Source organism: Choloepus didactylus, chromosome 6 (genome assembly GCF_015220235.1).
Source record: "Choloepus didactylus isolate mChoDid1 chromosome 6, mChoDid1.pri, whole genome shotgun sequence".
NCBI classification, from domain to species: domain Eukaryota; kingdom Metazoa; phylum Chordata; class Mammalia; order Pilosa; family Megalonychidae; genus Choloepus; species Choloepus didactylus.
The window spans coordinates 155,369,535-155,389,399 of NC_051312.1; the positions used below are offsets into that span (position 1 = coordinate 155,369,535).

Below are 19,865 nucleotides of genomic sequence, written 5' to 3' on the forward strand. Positions count from 1 at the left end.
ATTCTTTGTTTGAGTGCAATGGTAGTGTTTGTTCTACATGGAACAATCCCCAGGTGGCCAGACTGATAAGTGCTTTCCCAGGAGGGGCTCCTGCCAGGGGAGGAGGCAGAAGGGGAGGGTCTTGGAGAACAGGGAGGAGGAACCAGGCAGCTCCAGTCTGACTCTGGCAAAAGGCTTTGTGCAGATGCCTTTACTGATGGAACCATTTCCCTGCACAGAGAGTAGCTCGCCGCAGAATGTGTGAATGAGGCAGAGATCCAGGGCGTGGAAAGAATAGCAGGATTAGCCTAACAGCTCTGAGGAAAAATACAATAGCAGGAGGAAACGTACCCTGTAGTCTGATGATCAAATCTACAGGGAAGCCTCACCCCTTCCCGGCCATGCCCAGGGCTCCTGTTCCACCTTTTTCCCCAGAGACTGGGCACAGGGCCTTTCCTAACACTCCTCTCTAGGCTGCCTGGGCAGTGATCTTGGCTCCTGGTCATCTGCTCTGAGAGGGTCCATCTGCATCAGGAAAGCTGCCTTGTCATCCATGTGAGAAACTTTGGGACTCCTAGTCCCTCTGGTCCTTGAAACAACAGCTATGGTCATTTGATCCCATGACCTGGCAGGGCCTCATTCACACATTCTGCGGTGAGCTCCTCTCTGTGCTGGGAAATGGCTCCATCAATAAGGAGCACACAGTCTAAAGAGAAAATGCCCACTTTCAGCACTGAGGTCACTCCAAGTGAACCTCATAGCCTAGAACCTAAATTGCAAAAATACTATGCAAGCCATTTAGCCTCTTCACATTTGCAGCCCAACGAATATTTCTAGTTTCATCTTCAGCCACTCAGGCTCCCTCCACCACCTTGCAGGGCTGGGTGTTGCTGGCTGGTCTGTCTCCTCGTGGAACCAAAGGTTCCCGTGTGAGGGGCTTGGCCTTTACTTCCTCTCAGCAAACAGGTCCTCACACAGAAGCTTTCTAAGGTGCACTGGCCCTCATGTGTGGGTCCGTCTTGTGTCTGCACCCTGGCCATCTCTGACCTCTTCTGAGATCTGGATGTGACATCGTGCATAGCAGAGAGAAGATGCTCACCCAGAGGGGGCAGGAGGCTGCTTCCAGGCCCACTGATGTAGAACTAGATGTCCACAGGTTTCTGAGCCGAGCAACTTCTCCGCTTTGATCCCCTTCTCTAATACGCGTGCGCGCGCACACACACTCACAGTCAATTCCCTCCTCTCCTTGGGCCTCTTTAGTTGTTTATGTACACTACAGCCCCTTTTGCAGTTTAAAGAACTGTTAGAATTTTATTCAATGCAGTGAGCTCTTCCCACACCGAGGTTCTTGGAGAAAGTGGTGCAGATGGAGAGTAGAGAGTGAAAGACATAGAAAGAAATATTCTAGTGGCACTTCATGTCTAAGGTCCACACTCCTGTCTTCAACCCATCCCAGCTGATGACACTCACACCCCATAAGGAAGATGAAGGACCACCCTACGCTCTACCACCAGCAACAACTTGACCACAGGCATGAACCCATGTCCGGAATGCCCCAACTCCGGGTGCAGATGTTCCTGAGTTCCTGATCTGCCTTGCCCCCATTCCTGATGCCAGCATGTGGTGCAGGTGCCCCCATAGGCCAGGCTTCTGTCAAGATTTCCAAGCTCAAGACAGAGATGTCACAACGAATAGAAGCCTACCCCCTAAGGGTATGTGATGAGAGAGTATGCATGGTCATCTGAAAGTGGGGGTGCAGTGTCTGAGGAATTTTAGCTCCCCCACTATCCCTGCTGGCTGGGACATGTTAGCTTCAGGGCTGCCAGGCTCTCCCTAGCCCTGTGGCATCACCATTGTCATTAACTAACCACAGCAAATGAGGCAGTTGGTCAGCCTTAGAGCTGGCCCTGAGGTTCTATCCTGAGATCCTCTCTCCTCCACTGAACCCTGACTGGACTCTTATCTCTGGGCTAGGGGTGTCAGTGCAGGAAGAAATTACTCGACTTGGGTCAGAAGCCTGTCACTGCTGGCCAGAGACATGGCAGCAGTGGGCTCCCTCTGGCTGAGAGCACTGTCCCACTGTCACGAGAGGCCCAAGGACACCCTCTGTCTGCATCAGCCCTAGGCCTGCAAACCCTGGCACCACTGAGAAGCACACACACCTATCAGGGCCTGACCACCCAGTGCCTTCTGAGTCAGAGCACAACAATGCCAAGTACAACAGTGTTTGAGTTTTCCAGGGCTGCTGTGCCACTTTGAATGTATTATGTCCCCCCAAACGCCATTATATTTGATGTAATCTTGTGTGGGCAGACGTATCAGTGTTGATTAGATTGTAATTCTTTGAGTGTTTCCATGGAGATGCAACCCACCCAACTGTGGGTGATGACTCTGATTGGATAGTTTCCATGGAGGTGTGGCTCTACCCATTCAGCGTGGGCCTTGATTAGTTTACTGGGGCACTATATAAGCTCAGACAGAAGGAATGGGCTTGCTACAGCCAAGAGGGACACTTTGAAGAACACACAGGAGCTGCGAGAGGAGCTGCAGATGAAAGACAGTTTGAAGACGGCTGTTGAAAGCAGACTTTTGCTCTGAAGACACTAAGAGAGGAAAAATGCCCCCAAAGCAACTAAGAGTGACATTTTTGAGGAACTGCAGCCTAGAGAGGAACATCCTGGGAGAAAGCCATTTTGAAACTAGAGACCAGCCACGTGCCTTCCCAGCTAAAGAGGTTTTCCAGACACCATAGGCCATTCTCCAGTGAAGGTATCTGATTGTTGATGACTTACCTTGGACACTTTATGGCCGTAAGACTGTAACTTTGTAACCAAATAAACCCCCTTTATAAAAGCCAATCCATTTCTGGTGTTTTGCATTCTGGCAGCATTAGCAAACCAGAACAGCTGCTATGACAAATACCACACAATGGGTTGGTTTCAACAACAAGAATTTTTTGTGTCAAGGTTTCAGAGGCCAGAAATCCAAAATCAAGGTCCCAACAGGCCATGCTTTCTCCCTGAATCTGTTGTGCTCTGGTGCTGGCTTGCCACAATTCTTGAGGTTCCTTGGCCTGCATCCCTGCTCCATCACATACATGGCTTCTCCTTCTCAATTCTACTTCTCCTGCTCAGTCACCTGTGTTTCTTTCTAGATTTCCTCTCCTTATAAGGACTTTGGCCATGTGGATTAAGGCCCATCCTGATTCAATTTGGCCTCATCTAAATAGGATCTTCTAATATGATCAAATGAGTCCTCATCTTAACTAATAATAACATCTTCTAAGGTTCTATTTACAAATAGGTCCACACCCACAGGAACATGGATTAAGACTTGTTCTGTTCTTTGTGGAGACAAGATTCCATCCCCAATGAACAGAAACACCCTGTGCAGAGTTGTATCCAGCATGCACAGCCACATGGTAGAGCATCAGTAACCTACACAGAGGCCACAGATGGCCCACGTTTGCAGTACAGCCCACCTGGCCTGGTGACACACACAGGCCCAGGCACACCCTCAGAAACAGAAAGTAAACTCAGTTGCACACATGGACATGGAACAGTGGCCCACATGCATAACCCATGTACTACAAACATGGAGTTTCACAGAATATGGTGTACAGGACTTACTCAGATACAGTCACAGACACCCCGAGTTACACATGTCCACAGTGAAACAAAGCTGCTAGACGTAGGTGAGATATGGCTTTCTATTTCTAACCGGGGATGCTTAGCTAGTTAGTAGGGACCTGGATTTGGAACCCAAACTTAGGCCCTCAACCACCTATGTGTCCCTCCACAGATCGTATCTTGTGATCTGAAGCCAATTCCCTTTGGGGGAATAGAAGTCAGTTGAGGACTGACCTCAGCAGTAATGGGCACAATGAGCACAATGAGCCTGGAAGCCTCCTGGGGCTGTCCCTGTGGGGAGGAGATGGGAGGCCCTCAAAGAGGAGGATGAAGCCAGTAATTCTGTGTTACAGCCCCCTGAGCCGCCAAAGACTCAACCAATGGCCATTTACATCAGGGGAATGTGGGAGGAATGTGAACCCCACCTCCCCAGACCCCCGCCAAAGCTCCGTCTGAACTCTAGGGTCACCCCTCTGTCCTCTCTCTGACTGTCTGTGTCCCAGGTATGGCCCATACCCACCCCACACATGGTCTTTTTCCTGCCCACCCCTTCTCTGACTCATCCCCTTTGATGGTGTGGACACACATCTTATGTTTTCTTGATTTTAAATCTCTTAAGGAAAGGGACTGAATTTTGGACATCTTTGTATCTGAGCTTTCCTCTTAGTATGTGCTTATGACTCCACATAATTATGTGAGCATGTGAGATGACTATTCCCCATGACCAAAGTAGAATGGGTCCCACTGGCTCTATGAGATGGCAAGAATCATTTCAACCTTTTGTAGGAACAAGGTGAAGTAGGCAGGGTACTTATGACCTGAGCTTTCAATCCTAGAAATTCTGTCTGACTCCCTGGAAATTCTTCAGTTAACTTCAGGATGATTTCCAGGATCACTCCAAGGATCACACCTGGCTGGGATGAGACAAGCTGGACCCTCCTCACTCAGGCCTGAGGCACAGATTGAGGCCCAAGTAAACACTGGCACTCACAAGAATCATGATATCATACTCATTGGGGCCAAATGTACTTTTTTGTTATTTCAAAAGCCTCTGTTTTACAAGCCTTCAACTTCTGCTAATGTGCTCAGAGGTGCATAGGCTCATTGGCTCATAGGCACAAAGTGGCAATGATTAAATTAAATCTTAATGGGGCTTGAAGAACTAGGCAATTCCTAGTGTGGGGCCCAAGCCTACATGGTCTGTCTGATCAAGTGACCAGTCCTCAGAGAGGCAAAGCTTTCCACTAGGACCTTCTAGTGCAACACTTCCAGCTGAAGGACCAAATTAAAGCTAACCCATCACCCACTATCTCCATGACCTTTGTGATAACCTCAGGGAGGGTTATCATCAGCCGTTGGAGGCAGGGGAGGTAATGATGGGAAGGTAGCCAGGCTAGATATGGACTCATCTCTTCCAATTGCTAGCTGAGCTTCCTTGGTCAAACTTTGGGAACACTTAAGCTTGTTTCCTCTCGAGAAGTGCATTGTCGAAAGATAAGTGAGAAAGCGGACATAAAGCCGAGCAGCTGGTTGCTCTCTCAACGCATGGGTTGGTAGTTGTTGCTGTTGCCATCTGAACCAATTGTAGCTAGTCACTGTTAACTTTGTGTGTCAACTTGGCTAGGCTTTGGTCAAGCAAGCACTGGTTTGATAGTTACTTGTGAGGGCATTTAGTAGACGGATTTATATCATTAGTCAGTTGATTGCATCTTTGACTGATTGCATCTATAATCAACAAAAGAGATTGCTTCAGTAATAAGGGGATTTTTCTCACTCATTTGGTTAGAGGTATTAAAGCCAGAACTGAGGATTTCAGAAATCAGAAAGAAGAATTTCTGCTGTTTCTTCCGCCAGTTGACGACTCCTGGGGAATTCAACTTCACCTTCATGGGGTTTTCAGCTTTCAGTCCTACAGAATTTGGACTTGTCAATCCCCATGGCTGTGTGAGCCACACGTATAATAAATCTCTTTATATCCATCCACCTATCTATCTATCTATCTATCATCTATCCAATCTATCTATTCATCTATAGATATGTATATAGATGATATAAATATAGATATAGACATAGATATAGATATCCTACATATTCCATTTCTCTAGAGAACCATGGCTTAGAGCAGGATTTGTCTTTCAGTATTTCTCACCTGTGCAGTGGCTGCGCCAGGTCTGAACCCAGATCCCCTGACACAAGGCTGGTTTTCTACATTAGAAGACACTCCATAAAGTTCTGAGAACTCTAGGGTAGGGGGAGGACTTGTTAAACTTCTCAAACAAAGGTTTGGAGATGGGAAAAGGTAGTGTCAGAGGCCCGATGTGAAGTCTCTGCTACCTACAATCAGATTTTAAAGTGTGTTTCTATCTGCAGCTAGAGTTTGGAGTCAAAGAACATTAGAATTAACCCGAGCAGCAAAAGGCAATGCAAGGGAAATTCTCAGCAGATTTGATATTTTCAGGAACAGCCTCAGATTTTCAGCAAATCCCTTGATCCACTTCTCTCTTACCTTACAAATACACCCTGCCCTTTCACCCACTTCAGATTTTGATATAAAGTTATTGCTCACTAACATGGCTCTGCCCAGAGCTCTTCTTTTGGGAGAAATGGCAATTTTCCATGGCAAAGTGTTTCCCATTTTAAAAGTCCTTGGGGGCATGAGAGGGTCAGAAATGAGGCTGAAGGCCTGGGGCTTTGGCTTAGTGCAGATGCATTGCGAGGAAACAGCTCCGAACAAGAGGCGTCCCATCCCCTCCCACCTTCGGCTACCAGGGATCTCAGGGCAAGGATGAAAAAATCATGTGGCTTAGAGATGAAAAGTGTAATTTTGAACTACAGTGCTCTTACAAACTGTGTGGTCTTGAGAAACTTACTGCCCTAGGCCTCAGTTTCCCTTTCTGTGAAGTGGATGCTGTAGTTGTACAGGTCAAAGAAGTTTTCAGGTGCTTCTCCATAGAAGGTATTGAATATTACCAGCTTTTCATAACAGCTTTCTTCTCTCCTCCTTCCCCATCAACAACTTCCCCTTACAGTGCTTGACCTTTCCCTGGGTTTAGGGGAGAAACCTGAGATGGTGGAGGTCCAGGCAGTGGTAAAGGAAGGGGTGGGTGGTTCAGTTTGGATTTTCTGCACTTCTAAAATGTGTGGACTTCATGCTAGAGGCACTAACCTCCATTCAGTGTGTGGAGAGGAGATGCTCTCCTAGTCCCTCCTGCTCGAACCTGAGGAGCATCAGTGTGTGTCTCTGAGACATCCACACAAGGGTTGGAGCCCAGGGCCAAAGCCACTGCCCCATGGTTCCTGGCCTAGGACTTGGAAGCAGCTCACAACCAAATCACCACTGTCTGTCTTCCCTCTTCCTCTTCTGTAAGTCAGATTGCATTCCTGCATCAAGACCACCAAGGAACTGGCCGTGGGTCCCCACCTGCCATCTCCAAGTAGCACATGTTCCTTCCATGAGGGTAAAAGGAGAGAGGGTTATCTTTGGGGCAGTGGGGAATGGCCTTGGATGTCACATAAATAGGAAGCTGAGTTGCCTTTGGTGGTGTCCTCAGCTCCCAGCAGCAAGCACCGGTCTGGAGACACCACCCTGATCAGGTTCCCAGTCCCCCATTCCTGTCCTTAGCAGAGGAGCATGAGGCAGCAGTTCTAAGACGACCTCCGCATTCTTGGGGCGGGGGCTCACCCTTGGAGCAGAGATGGCACCCTTTTCTTGGAAGTATGTGCCCAGAAGGGTCAGGCTCCCTGACATTTTCAGGTAAGGTCCTGACAAGGACAAAGAAGTCAGTTCTGCATCACTGGAGTCTCTTCTGCTAGAGACATCCCACTCTTCACCAACAGTTTGTGACCTTATCACTTTTCGGCCCAAAGAGGTAGAAAATAGTAGTAAGAAAACTGTCTCTTTTCAGTCATCACTGACTAGGCAAATATGTGAATGCCTAAATGTGTCCCTGACACAAAATTAAAGTAAAACATCACCCACCACCACCAAAAATAAAATATCCCCAAATCCTAACAGTTTAAAAGCAAATGCTTCTTATTTAAAGGTATTTTTTGTGATGTTCCTTCAATGTTGAGTTGCCACTTGGGACGTGAATTCACCTGCATTTCCCAGAGTATTTCTGTGATGGATTCTTGACCTTCTCCTGGTTTGTGTGCTTACGTTTTATGCCAATTTAACGAGGTGTTCTGAATTCCTGGATTGCACTGATGTTCTTTCTCCCACAGGTGCCTCAGCAGGACTGCACGGGGAGGGCAGGCGGATGCAGGTGAGGTGGAGAAGAGGTGAGAAAGAGTTCCCCAGCACCAACAGTGAGCTGCCCAAGTGACCCCTGCCTTTTATGGCTCACTCAGATACCAGCTGAGCTTCCTTGAAGCCCAGGGAAGGGATGGGCCAGAGTCTTAGCTAGTCTCTTGCCATGTTGCCACCAGCCTTTCCTCAATGTCCTGACAAGTCTAGCACATGACCTTTGTCTCAGGTGTTGGGAATGGAGCCCCTAGGTAGGGCATTGCACACGTGTACAGCCATATGCCAGGGTCCTAGAGGTTTCCTTTCAAGCTGCTACTTGAATTTGGTGACTCTACCACCCAGGAGTGTTTCAATTTATTTGCAAATGCCATGTGAGCATCCCAAGAACTGCCACTCTAATTTTAGGATTTGGGGAGGATAGAAAGTCAATTTTAATGTTATGTAGCACATAATCTCAATAAAGTTGTACTTTTTCTACAACAACAAACTATTAATAAAAATGGGCTAACCACTATTTTATAATTACTTTTTTTGTAATTATGGGAACAAGATGAAAATAAATGCAAAATCCTAGGCATGGTAAACTGATTTCCCACAATCTTGAATTGTTACCAACTGGAGTCTGATTTTCATAATAGGAGAAAGTACAAACTCTTCTGCAATTACCATTTTGGACTTAGCAGCCTTTGAAACATACATAGAGCCCCAGGTTGATTGATTTAAAACTTCAGAGGGCTGGATGTAAAGAGCCTTCATAAGACATTTTGCTCTGTCATTTCTGAAGTGACCTTAAATTATGTGCCTTCAGCTTCTCAGAGAGGACACATCAAGCTGCTTTCTCAGCTCCTTCAGTTAGCTTTTCTGGCAGTACCCTCCACCCTCTAGGACTTGGACTTTCATTTGCATAAGTGAAAACTGGCTTTCTGCTCCAGGAATTTTTTAGCTGTCTCTCTACCGTCCTTCCTACCCATGATGCCATAACAGTACTTTGCAGAAAGGAGAAATTTCCTCTCTACAAATACAGGGTCTTCCCTCGGCTACTAAATGTATAACATTAAGAAGAAATCATGGACTTTTTTTTTTTACTGAATTTGGCAAATCAATTCAATCCAAGCCTGCTTTGAAGGGGTACCTGATTTTTCATCAGAAATGTTTTGAAGAAAACAATATGCAACCCTCAAAGATAGCTACATCCTGAATGTTTCTTGGTCTATACCCCATCTGAGTGTTCCTTGGCCCCTCTGGAGTGTCCCTTGCTATACCACTCATGCCCCCTATTCTCAGCCCTCCATCCTATCAGCTATAGGGATGTAGCCATTCGTGTGTGAGCTCTAGAGCCAGTTAGGCATGGGGGAGTGGAGTCAGGCCATGATGTCAAGGAAATGTCTTGCACAATGGGGAATCTGGAGTTTAGCTCCATGTTCGCCAAGGAAAGAAAACAAGTCACTGTGCAATGTGCAGAAGGAGGAATTTAGATGAGTTCCAGGGCTCTCAGTCTTAGCCATGTGTCAGGGTCACCTTTGAAGTGTTATACATTTAATATTTTTTGGCTCCATCTGGGAAATCTGGATCAATCCATCATTGATTTTGCTGCATCCAAGATTAAAAACCACCAGAATAGATCATTGGAAAATTTTATTGAAATTAAGATTGTGTATCAATGCAAAGTGCACCAAGATATGCAGTAGCCTCACTGAATCATTGTTCTAGTTTGCTAATGCTGTGGAATGCAAAACACCAGAGATGGCTTGGCTTTTATAAAAAGGGGGTTTATTTGGCTATACAGTTACAATCTTAAGGCCATAAAGTGTCCAAGGTAACACATCAGTAATCAGGTACCTTCACTGGAGGATGGCAAATGGAGTCGGAAAACCTCTGTTAGCTGGGAAGGCACGTGGCTGGCGTCTACTCCAAAGTTCTGGTTTCAAAATGGCTTTCTCCCAGGACGTTCCTCTCTAGCAAGCTTGCTCCTCTTCAAAATGTCACTCACAGCTGCACTGAGTTCCTTCTCTTTGAGTCAGCTCATTTATATGGCTCCACTGATCAAGGCCCACCATGAATCTCTGGGGCCATGCCTCCATGGGAGTATCTCATCAGAGTCATCACCCACAGCTGGGTGGGGCACATTCCAAGCAAATCTAATCAGCACCAAAACGTCTGCCCGACAAGACTACATCAAAGATAATGGCATTTGGGGGACACAATACATTCAAACTGGCACAGTCTTTTTTAAAATAAAGGGTACTGAGCTATATTTCTGCTTCTTCCTGGAAGACAGTGGACTGGCTGATATCTGAAGGCATTGTGTGTTTCATAATTTTCCTTTTATGTGCTCAGTGCTTTTTGGATAAGGGCAGAACCCAGGATATATGAAATGTGAATCACTTCCTTCAGTATATGCCCCTTACTTCTGTTTGCTAAAGCTGCTGGAATGCAATATACCAGAAATGGATTGGCTTTTTCAATGGGGATTTATTAGGTTTCAAATTTACAGTTTTAAGGCAAAGAAAATGTCAAAATTAAGAGATCAAGAGGTAGATAGCTTCTCTGAGGAAAGGCTGATGGCATCCAGGTTTCCTCTGTCACATGGGAAGGTACATGGCCAGTGTCTGCTGTTCCTTCTTCTCCTGGATTCTGGTCTCAAAATGGCTTTTTCCAAAATGTCTCTGGGCATTTTTTCTCTAAGTGTCTCTGAGTCTTCTGAGTTTCATCTGTCTTTTATCCTCTCATAAAAGATTCTAGCGAGGGGATTAAGACCCACTTTGAATTCGGTGGGTCATGTCTCCATGGAAACAACCTAAGCAGAAGGTGCCACTAACAACAGGCCTGTCCCCAAAGGGATGGATTAAAAGAAAATGGTCTTTTGCAGGGCATGTAACAGCTCCAAACCAGCACACCCCTTTAGGGATAAAACATGCAGTCACAGAATCTCAAGGGTCTAAGAAATCCTAAAAGTCATTTTTGGTAGCCTCCTCCAAGTTTGCTTTCCCTGGATGCTATCTACATGTATCTCCTTCAATTTGCTTTCCACCTCCCATTTTTAATTGTACACATTGAACTATTTGATTAGCAGCAATTTCTGTCTCTCTTGAGAACCAATCATAGACTCTTCAGTAGAATTTTTAGCCTCCATCATTGGCCTTGTGAATCAGAACCTGCCAGCCTCCATCCTTTACGTTTATTGGCTGTTTTTCCTGGGAACATATTGCCTTCAGGAAGGAACTTAAAATTGACCTGTCTGCTCAATTTGGGTCAAATGTACACCCTGCAGATCCTCTCCTAGAACTCGGGCACAGCAGAGATTGTGAGCCAAGCCAGGCTGTACAATGCTTGTCTTATTTTATAGAGAGGAAATTACAGTCACCCAGGAAACTATTCACAGGGAGCCCCATGCATCCAGGGGCAGGGTTCTGAGGTGTACAAAAATAACAAGTAAGGAGAACTTCCTTGGCTCAGGAGCCTTTGGAGAATCTGTCAAGGAGCCAATGGTTTCCATAGAAACACTATGAAAATGTTTAGCCTGAGCTCCTATTCTGCTGCTCTGCTCCCAAGAAGGTGTGTTGGTTTGGATGTAGTATGTCTCCCAAAATGCCATTACATTTGATGCAGTCTTGTGTGGGCAGGAAACATATTGGTGTTGATTGGGTTGGAGACTTTTGATTGGATGTTTCTGTGGAGATGTGATCACTCAGCTGTGGGTGAGATCTTTCATTGGATAATTTCCATGGAGGTGTGGCCCCACCCATTCAACATGGGCCTTGATTAGTTTACTGGAGCACTATATAAGCTCAGACAGAAGGAGCAAGCTTGCTACAGCCAAGAGGAACACTTTGAAGAATGCACAGGAGCTGAGAGAGAAGCTGCAGCTTACAGAGCAACATTTGGAGATGGCCTTTGAAAGCAGACTTTTGCACGGGAGAAGCTAAGAGAGGACAAACACACCAAGAGCAACTAAGAGTGACATTTTTGAGGGGCTGCAGCCTAGAGAGAAATGTCCTGGGAGAAAGCTATTTTGAAACCAGAACTCTGGAGCAGACACCAGCCATTTGCCTTCCCAGCTAACAGAGGTTTTCTGGACACCATTGGCCATTGTCCAGTGAAGGTACTTGATTGTTGATGCCTTACCTTGAACATTTTAAGGCCTTAAGACTGTAACTTTGTAACCAAATAAACCCCCTTTATAAAAGCCAGTCCATTTCTGGTGTTTTGCAAAAGGGCAGCATTAGCAAACTGGAACAGAAGGGAAGAATCAGCAGGAGGAGAAAGAACTGAGCAAGTCACGGAGCTCACTGGCCTGTGGTCCTGGGACCAGGCCTGTAGGGACGGGGCCTCTGGGGGAAAGACTGACCCTTCTGCAGCCTGAGAAGGAGCACAGGCCATGGATGTATTGGGACAGAAGCCGATTCAACTTGCATCTTTCCTATCAATATGAGTCCAACCTAGAAGTTGGCTTTAATCTATAAATTACTTCAAGTTCTTTTGCAGAGGTAAAGTAGGGACCTTAGAAAAATAAATTAATCTCTTCAAATAGTTAAGCATTCTTCTTTTTATCTTTGTTTTCTTCCTTTGCTTCTGAAATCCTTCCCCCAGGTGTGGACAGCACATGGTCATTTATTCTTCCTCTGACCTTCAGGAAAATTACTTTTTAAAAATCATTTTATGGCTGTTCGTCCAGAAGGAAACTTTACAAACTGACTTGCTAATCTTCCCTAGGGCCTCTCTCTCCTCTTATATAAATAATCTTTTTTTTTTTTTTTTTTTTTGGTTTTAAACCCTAAGTTTTTCTTGTTGCAATTTAAATTTGTTTTCTCCAGTATATACCAGGTGAAATTTAAAAAACGAAAACCAACACAACACCAAGAGTTCTTATTTCCTACTGGAACCTTCTAATCCTCTTTGATATGCTTAAACCTCATCCGTCATTCTCAATCTCTCCCAGATTTGCACTAGAACATTTTTATTTATTTCTTTCCTCCCTGGTTCAAGGAGGTTCAAGGGAGAAACTTCCAAGGGTTTTCAAATTTAAAGTCTCTAGGGCCTGGGACTAGGAAGACAAAGAGAATATTTTAGAACGTTACAACTTGAGAAACCCAGTGCTCAGAGAGACTAAGTTATTGTCCAAAGTCACCCAGCTGGCATCAGTGGAGCTGGGATTTGATTCCGGGTGCTCTGGTTCCAAAGCCAGTCTCTCCTGTGCCCTAAAAGGCCACCCTGTGTGTGGATGTAAGACCCTCAGATTCTGCACATGCAGAGTCCTCAGCCACTCACCACGTGGCTGCAGGGGGCATCCTCTTTCTCCATTCCCAGTCACCATGGATATAGGCAGGGGCAAGGAAGGAAGCCAAGGAATAGTGAGAACTGCTCCCGGTGTCCCGCCCTTACAGTTCTGCCTTCTACCTCAGCTGTCCTCAGGTCTGTCTGCCTCTGCTCTTGCCTCCCTTCACTGCACTCCTCACAGAGAAACCAGGAAAATCCTGCCACGTGTGTCACGGCTCTGCTCCAATGGCACCTTCTCTTCCTCAGAGAGCAAACGCTGAGCTTTCACTAACTGCGGCTTCCAAGGCCCTCCACCACCTGTGACATCTGCAGCTTCCTTTCTCGCCTCGCCCTATCTCACTCTGCTTCAGCCACACCAGACTCCTCGGTGTTCCCAAACCACATCAGATACATCCTGCCTCAGGGCCTTTGCACATTCTGGTCCCTCAGCCTACCATGCTCTTTTGAAAGATAACTACAGGACTTGACCCTTTTTTACAATGTTTTACGATGTTTCTCATGCTACCTGTTGCTGGTTGGGGTCCCCGTAAAGGAAACTCTGTTTCAGAGATGAGCATGTGGGGACTGCTCTTGGCACCAACATCCGTGGAAGGGAAATGAAGGAAACAGGATGGAGAAAGGGAGAGGTTGAGCTGGGATGCAGTCTCGACAGAAACCTTAGTCAAATCTGTGAGGAATTCTGAGAACAGGATGATCCTTCTTAGCTGTCCTGAGTTGGGCAACAGGGTCAGGTCTTTATATTTTCCCCACTGATCAGCCATTGCTTGTGGACCATCCCTGAAAGGGTACAGCTTTGAACAAAGTGCTGAGTTTGTCCCCAGAGAGGGCTGGCAGCTGCTGGCAGCATCCCAGGAGCTGGGTAAGGAAGCTCTGTTCCTGGTGAGGTGATCTGGAAAGAGCCTCACCAAGACCACTTGTGCTGTTAAGATCAACTTCCCCATATAAGTTCTGGGAGAAGCTCCTCGGGGGTTCCTGTGAGCTTCTCTTACAGGAGAAACTTAAAACAGGAGAGCAAATGGGAAGAGCTATGGCCCCCACTGCTGCAGCTGGCATTAGGGCCATAGCACACTCATCACTTTCCACTTGTCTCACTCATTTTAGACTCTCCTATCCCTTAGCAAGTGCTAAGTCTTCTAACCTGGGAGCATGACACAGACACTCATCCATGAGGGGTTTGAGCACCTGGACTCTGTTCATTTACAGGCCAGGGTGGCTGCATTTGTCCATTTACCATCAAAACTTGGCAAAGGAGCACTAAGCCCATCCCATTCTCAGGCCAACATATTCCTTCCTGTCCTCACTCTGTGATAGCAGTGTCTGCCTACTCATGCTGGTCACCACCAATCACCCTGCCAAGAGGTGGCTGCTCTTCCTGCCTGTTGGTCCCTTAAAGCAAGGAGCTCAAGGGGCCAGGTGGCAGCCCTAACTTCTAGTTCAGTGAGATTCTTGCTGTGTCGCTGGCAAAAGACTTTACCCTGTGGGGACAATGACAGCTAAACTCACAAGTTTCGGGGGTAGGAAGTGGTCGTCGCGAGTGTAAGCATGCCCACTGTTGCATGCATCTTTTGGTTCCTGGACCAATTTATCCCACCCATTGGAGACATACAAAGCCTTTGATGTGAAGTGCACACTGCATCTCAGAGGACCCTGTCTTCCTAAAAACATTGATTCTGAGTGACCACTGAAGCTGTGCCCTCAAATGGCCTTTGCAGCACTGTGTTTGCCTGGTAGACTCTGGGTGGTTGGTATGTGATACGGCCAGTGGATTCCATGGCGGTGGGTCCACTCCCACATCTCCTCCATAGAAAGTAAGTATCTTGGCATGATGCACCGTAGGCCTGTTGATCTGCCGCTCCCTATGTGCTCGGATAATGCTGCTCCAGGTCCCCACATGCAGGAAAGGCAAAGCCACACCTGAATATGAGTCTATCCACCAGAATGAACTTGCTGGCTTGCCCAGGGAGGACAGGGTCCCATAGAGTCGCCCCTTTGCTGCTGGTAGGTCACACTCAATGTTGGTCTCACTTGCTGGCACGTTGGGCATTTGGCAGTGGCACCAGATAGAGCAACCTTGGTAAGTGGGAACCACTGAGACTGAGCCCATGACTCGCCTCCCAACCTGCCCCATGACTGCTTTGTTCCAGGTGACCAGTGACCGAGGCCTGGTCACTCTGTCTTCCCTCCTCTATGGAGAAGCTCTCTCCTGGGCACGAAGTGGTGAGAAGATCTTCCAAGCAAACATGCCCACATGTCCATCCACCTGCCTTGACCCCAAACCGCCTTGTCCTCAAACATCCAGTCTTTCACCATTGTCCACATACTCATACAGATCTGGCTGCTGGCCACTTGTCTGTTGGCCCAAAGTGATGACTGGGTCCCTGAAGCTCTGCAGGAGGATGTCCACACACCACCCTATTTCAAGGCCATCCATGGGCGTGGCTGTGCGGCAGCTGCAGCCGATGCTGAGAGGGAGAGGAAGTCTGTGGCAGTGATCCCTCCTGCAGAGGGGCCTGGACAATGCGGCACAGCCCCCACACATCACCTTCTTTAACTGCCCCTGTTCTAGTTTGCTAATGCTGTTGGAATGCAAAACACCAGAAATGGATCAGCTTCTATAAAGATGGTTTATTTGGTTACAAAATTATAGTATTAAGGCCATAAAGTGTCCAAGGTAAGTCATCAACAATCGGGTACCTTCACTGGAGGATGGCCAGTGGTGTCCGGAAAACCTCTGTTAGCTGGGAAAGCAGGTGGCTGGCATCTGCTCCAGAGTTCTGGTTTCAAAATGGCTTTCTCTCAGGACATTCCTCTCAGTTTCTTTAGAGCAAAAGTCTGCTTTCAAAAGCCATCTCCAAAATGTTGCTCTGTAAGCTGCAGCTTCTCTCTCAGCTCCTGTGCGTTCTTCAAAGTGTCCCTCTTGGCTATATTAAGCTTGCTCCTTTTGTCTGAGCTTATGTAGTGCCCCAGTAAACTAATCAAGGCCCATGCTGAATGGGTGGGGACACACCTCCATGGAAATTATCCAATGAAAGATCTCACCCACAGTTGAGTGATCACATCTTCACGGAAACATCCAATCAGAAGTCTCCAACCCAATCAACACCAATATGTTTCCTGCCCACACAAGACTGCAACAAAGATAATGGCATTTTGGAGGACATAATATATCCAAACCAGTACAGCCCCCCAACAATCTCCACCCCTTGGCTCCACAGGATTCTTTCCATTGTCACTGCCACCATCTATTTTATTTTCTGTCTCTCCTCACAGAAATGTTCCCTAGTTGAGGATAAGGGATTTAATATGTTTAGGTGACTTCTATATACCAGCATGTAACAGATAGATGATAAATAAATGCTTGTTAAATATCGATTAGAGTGAGTGAATTCTACCTCCTTAGAGAGGTCCTTCTCTAAAAGCTCTCCCACTCTTAAGAAAAGGTAAACTAAGGTCTACCCTGTGCTTCTCTCTCATGGTGCCCAGTTCTACATCAACACAGATGCTATGAAATTAAATTATGTATGTCTGTTTTATTTTTTTCCCCACCAGAGTGTGAACTCCCTGAGGGCAGTTTCTCTCTCTTATTCTCAACTATCCCCACTGCTCCGGCAGAGATAAAGAAAGAGAAGGAAGAGAAAAAATAGCAAGAAAATGTGTGGCTGCTTTTATGTACTTTATTATATTTTAGACAGTAACAATTTGTTTCTCAGGAAAGTTAGCCCCATGTGCTGGGGGTGCATCTACACACACAGGCATGCACATGTGTATACATATATACACAAACACACACACCAGATGTGCTGGTTTGAATGTATTATGTCCCCCAGAAAAAGCCTTATTCTTTGATGCAATCTTGTGGGGCAGACATTAGTGGGGATTAAGTTGGAACGTTTGGATTAGGTTGTTTGCATGGGAATGTGCCCCACCCAACTGTGGGTGATAACTCTGATGAGATATTTCCATGGAGGTGTGGCCCCGCCCACTCAGGGTGGGCCTTGATCAGTGGAGCCATATAAATGGGCTGACAAATAGAAGGAACTCAGTTCAGTGCAGCTGTGAGTGACATTTTGAAGAGGAGCTACAGCCAAGAGGGACACTTTGAGGAAAGCACAGGAGCTGCAGATGAGAGACAGTTTGAAGATGGCTGCTGAAAGCAGACTTTTGCTCCAGAGAAGCTGAGAGAGGACAAATACCCCAAGTGAAACTAAGAGTGACATTTGTGAGGAACTGCAGCCTAGAGAGGAACATCCTGGGAGAAAGCCATTTTGAAACCAGAACTTTGGAGGAGATGCCAGCCACGTGCCTTCCCAGCTAACAGAGGTTTTCCGGACACCATTGGCCATCCTCCAGTAAAGGTACCCGATTGCTGATGTGTTACCTTGGACACTTTATGGCCTTAAGACTGTAACTGTGTAACCAAATAAACCCCCTTTTATCAAAGCCAATCTATCTCTGGTGTTTTGCATTCTGGCAACATTAGCAAACTAGAACACCGGAGTTGACAGTTTACGTCCCTGAAGGCATTCTTAGCTCCTGAGGCTATAAGTGGTGCAATGAGCTGGGCAAAGGAAAAGAAAGAGGAAACACTCTAAAGGTGCTGCATGTGACATTTATCTTATGGATTCCAGCATGTGCTCCTCATGATCCTCCATTCTCCCTCAGGCTCCTCTAGCCCATCTGTTTCCAGCTCCAGCTGCCACAGCCGGGACAAAGGGCAACCACCCCTTCCTATTCCTAAGTCCAGCTTCATTTAAAAGATTCATCCCTTAAATACCAATTTTAGATAAAGGAGAGTGAATTTGTGTTTGTAGGGGGCAGGTGACAGTCTCACATTAAATTTCTCAGGGCTGTTCACCTGATGTGATAAAAAGCAACATCCTTGAAATAGTCAATGTGTGCAGTCAAAGATACAGTAAACGAGGCTGGCATTGCAGAGTGCCAGGGCTGTGGGAGTGCCTGTGTAAACACACATGCCTAGGCACAAATGCACATACACACAAGTGCATGCATGCACATATATGCATGTAAGCACGTGTGTATACACACATACATAAGCATAAGCATGCATGCATCCATACACCTGCATGTGTATATACACAAGGATTACACACAAATACACAAAGATACACATTCACCCACATACATATCCATCCCCCAAATATACACTTAAATACATACACACATCTGTACAAGGCATGCCACTTGCATGCAAACATGCACAGACACATATGTATATACAAATCCATATGCATATGCACACACATGCACACAGGTAGGTGCATGCACACTCCCAATGCAAGGACAGATGGATCAGAACCGAGGGAGGCAGGGCCAGTAGACCCTGAGGTGCATCCTGCAGGACTCTTGTAGTCTTGGCGAAGACTGACCCCTTCACGGTGGCTCAGAATGTGTTACTGCTGGGTTCACTGTGCTGATTTAAAACAAAACAAAACAAAACAAAACAACCCTTCTCACCTGATTCAGGGACTGAGGGCCCCCAGAGCCCTCCTTTCTTGGAAAACATTGGCAGGAAGCCTCTTTACTGGTTTGCCAAAGTGGACCCAGTGCTCTTACTGCTCTAGGTGAACCAGTGATGCCAAGAGGGTTCACATGGTCAATTTGAATAAAAGCCGTGAGCCAGAGCCACGACGGATTGGGAGGTCAGGGAACCAGAGCTGCCCAACAACCACAGACCAATGCTTTCTTTTGGAAGCTTTTCCAAAACGCCTTTCCCTGCTCATAAACAAGGCTGTTCCCTTGCAATTGGGCTCATTGTGAAAAGGGTGCTGTAGTGTTGCAAACAGAATTCTTTAGCCTTATACACCTCACCCAAATTAGTCCCTGAATCCTGAATGTCCACTTCTCCCCACCCCACCCCAGTCTAGTCTCACCTCCTCTAAAAAGCTTCTCTAACCCCTCTTTAGAAATACTCTCTCCTTTTCCTCCAGAGTTCCACGCATTGTTTTTTCTTCTGCCTTAACACCTAACACCCCCTAAATCTGATCAATGTGATTCATGTATGACTGTGAGCGAAGGTGGTGAACGGGGAGGAGCCAGGGTTCTGGTTGTCATCTCTGCATTTTCTCTTTGTGCCCAAGTGGGCACCTACCACATAATAGACGCTCAACAAATGCCCGTCTGCTCCAAATCAACAGTGACTATCCCAATACCAATGGTCATCACTTTCCCTTTCTAGGGTTGTCACATAGAATGCAGGGTGCCCAGGAAAATCTGAATTTTAGATAAACAATGAATACCTTTTTAGTATGAATATGTCCCACATATTGAATGAGATATACTTACAATACAAAAGATGTATCCATTGTTTATCTGATATTCAAATATAACTGAGCACCGTGTATTTTTATTGGAAAATCTGGCAGCCCTAGCCCTTTCCCACAGAACTAGCAAGGTAAAATAGTGCCACCGCTTGCTTCCTCTCCAGCCTTCAGAGAAGCAAAGGAGGGCTTGCTGGCTACCACTCTGAAAAACCCCTGCAAAACACAGCTCCTCTCCATCCCCAGCCTGGAGTGTTTGCTGAAGGACTGGATATCTCCTGGCTCCAGCACTAAGTGACTCTGGCCCAGCAGTCTGAGCAGGCAGCTGATACCTCCTCCTGACAGCCAGGAAGACAGTATCATTGGGTATACACACTCAAATTTGGCTCCCTTGCCACTTTCATTGAGGCTGTTACGCAAGCCGGAAGTATTATCTATGCAACAGTTTTCCTGGTC

The 19,865-nt window shown here is 46.5% G+C and overlaps 1 pseudogene; it reads left to right on the forward strand.

Moving 5' to 3' along the window:
• LOC119537433 overlaps positions 1–7,933 on the forward strand; it is a 188,218-nt pseudogene extending 180,285 nt beyond the window's left edge.
• The last annotated feature ends 11,932 nt before the right edge of the window (positions 7,934–19,865 follow it).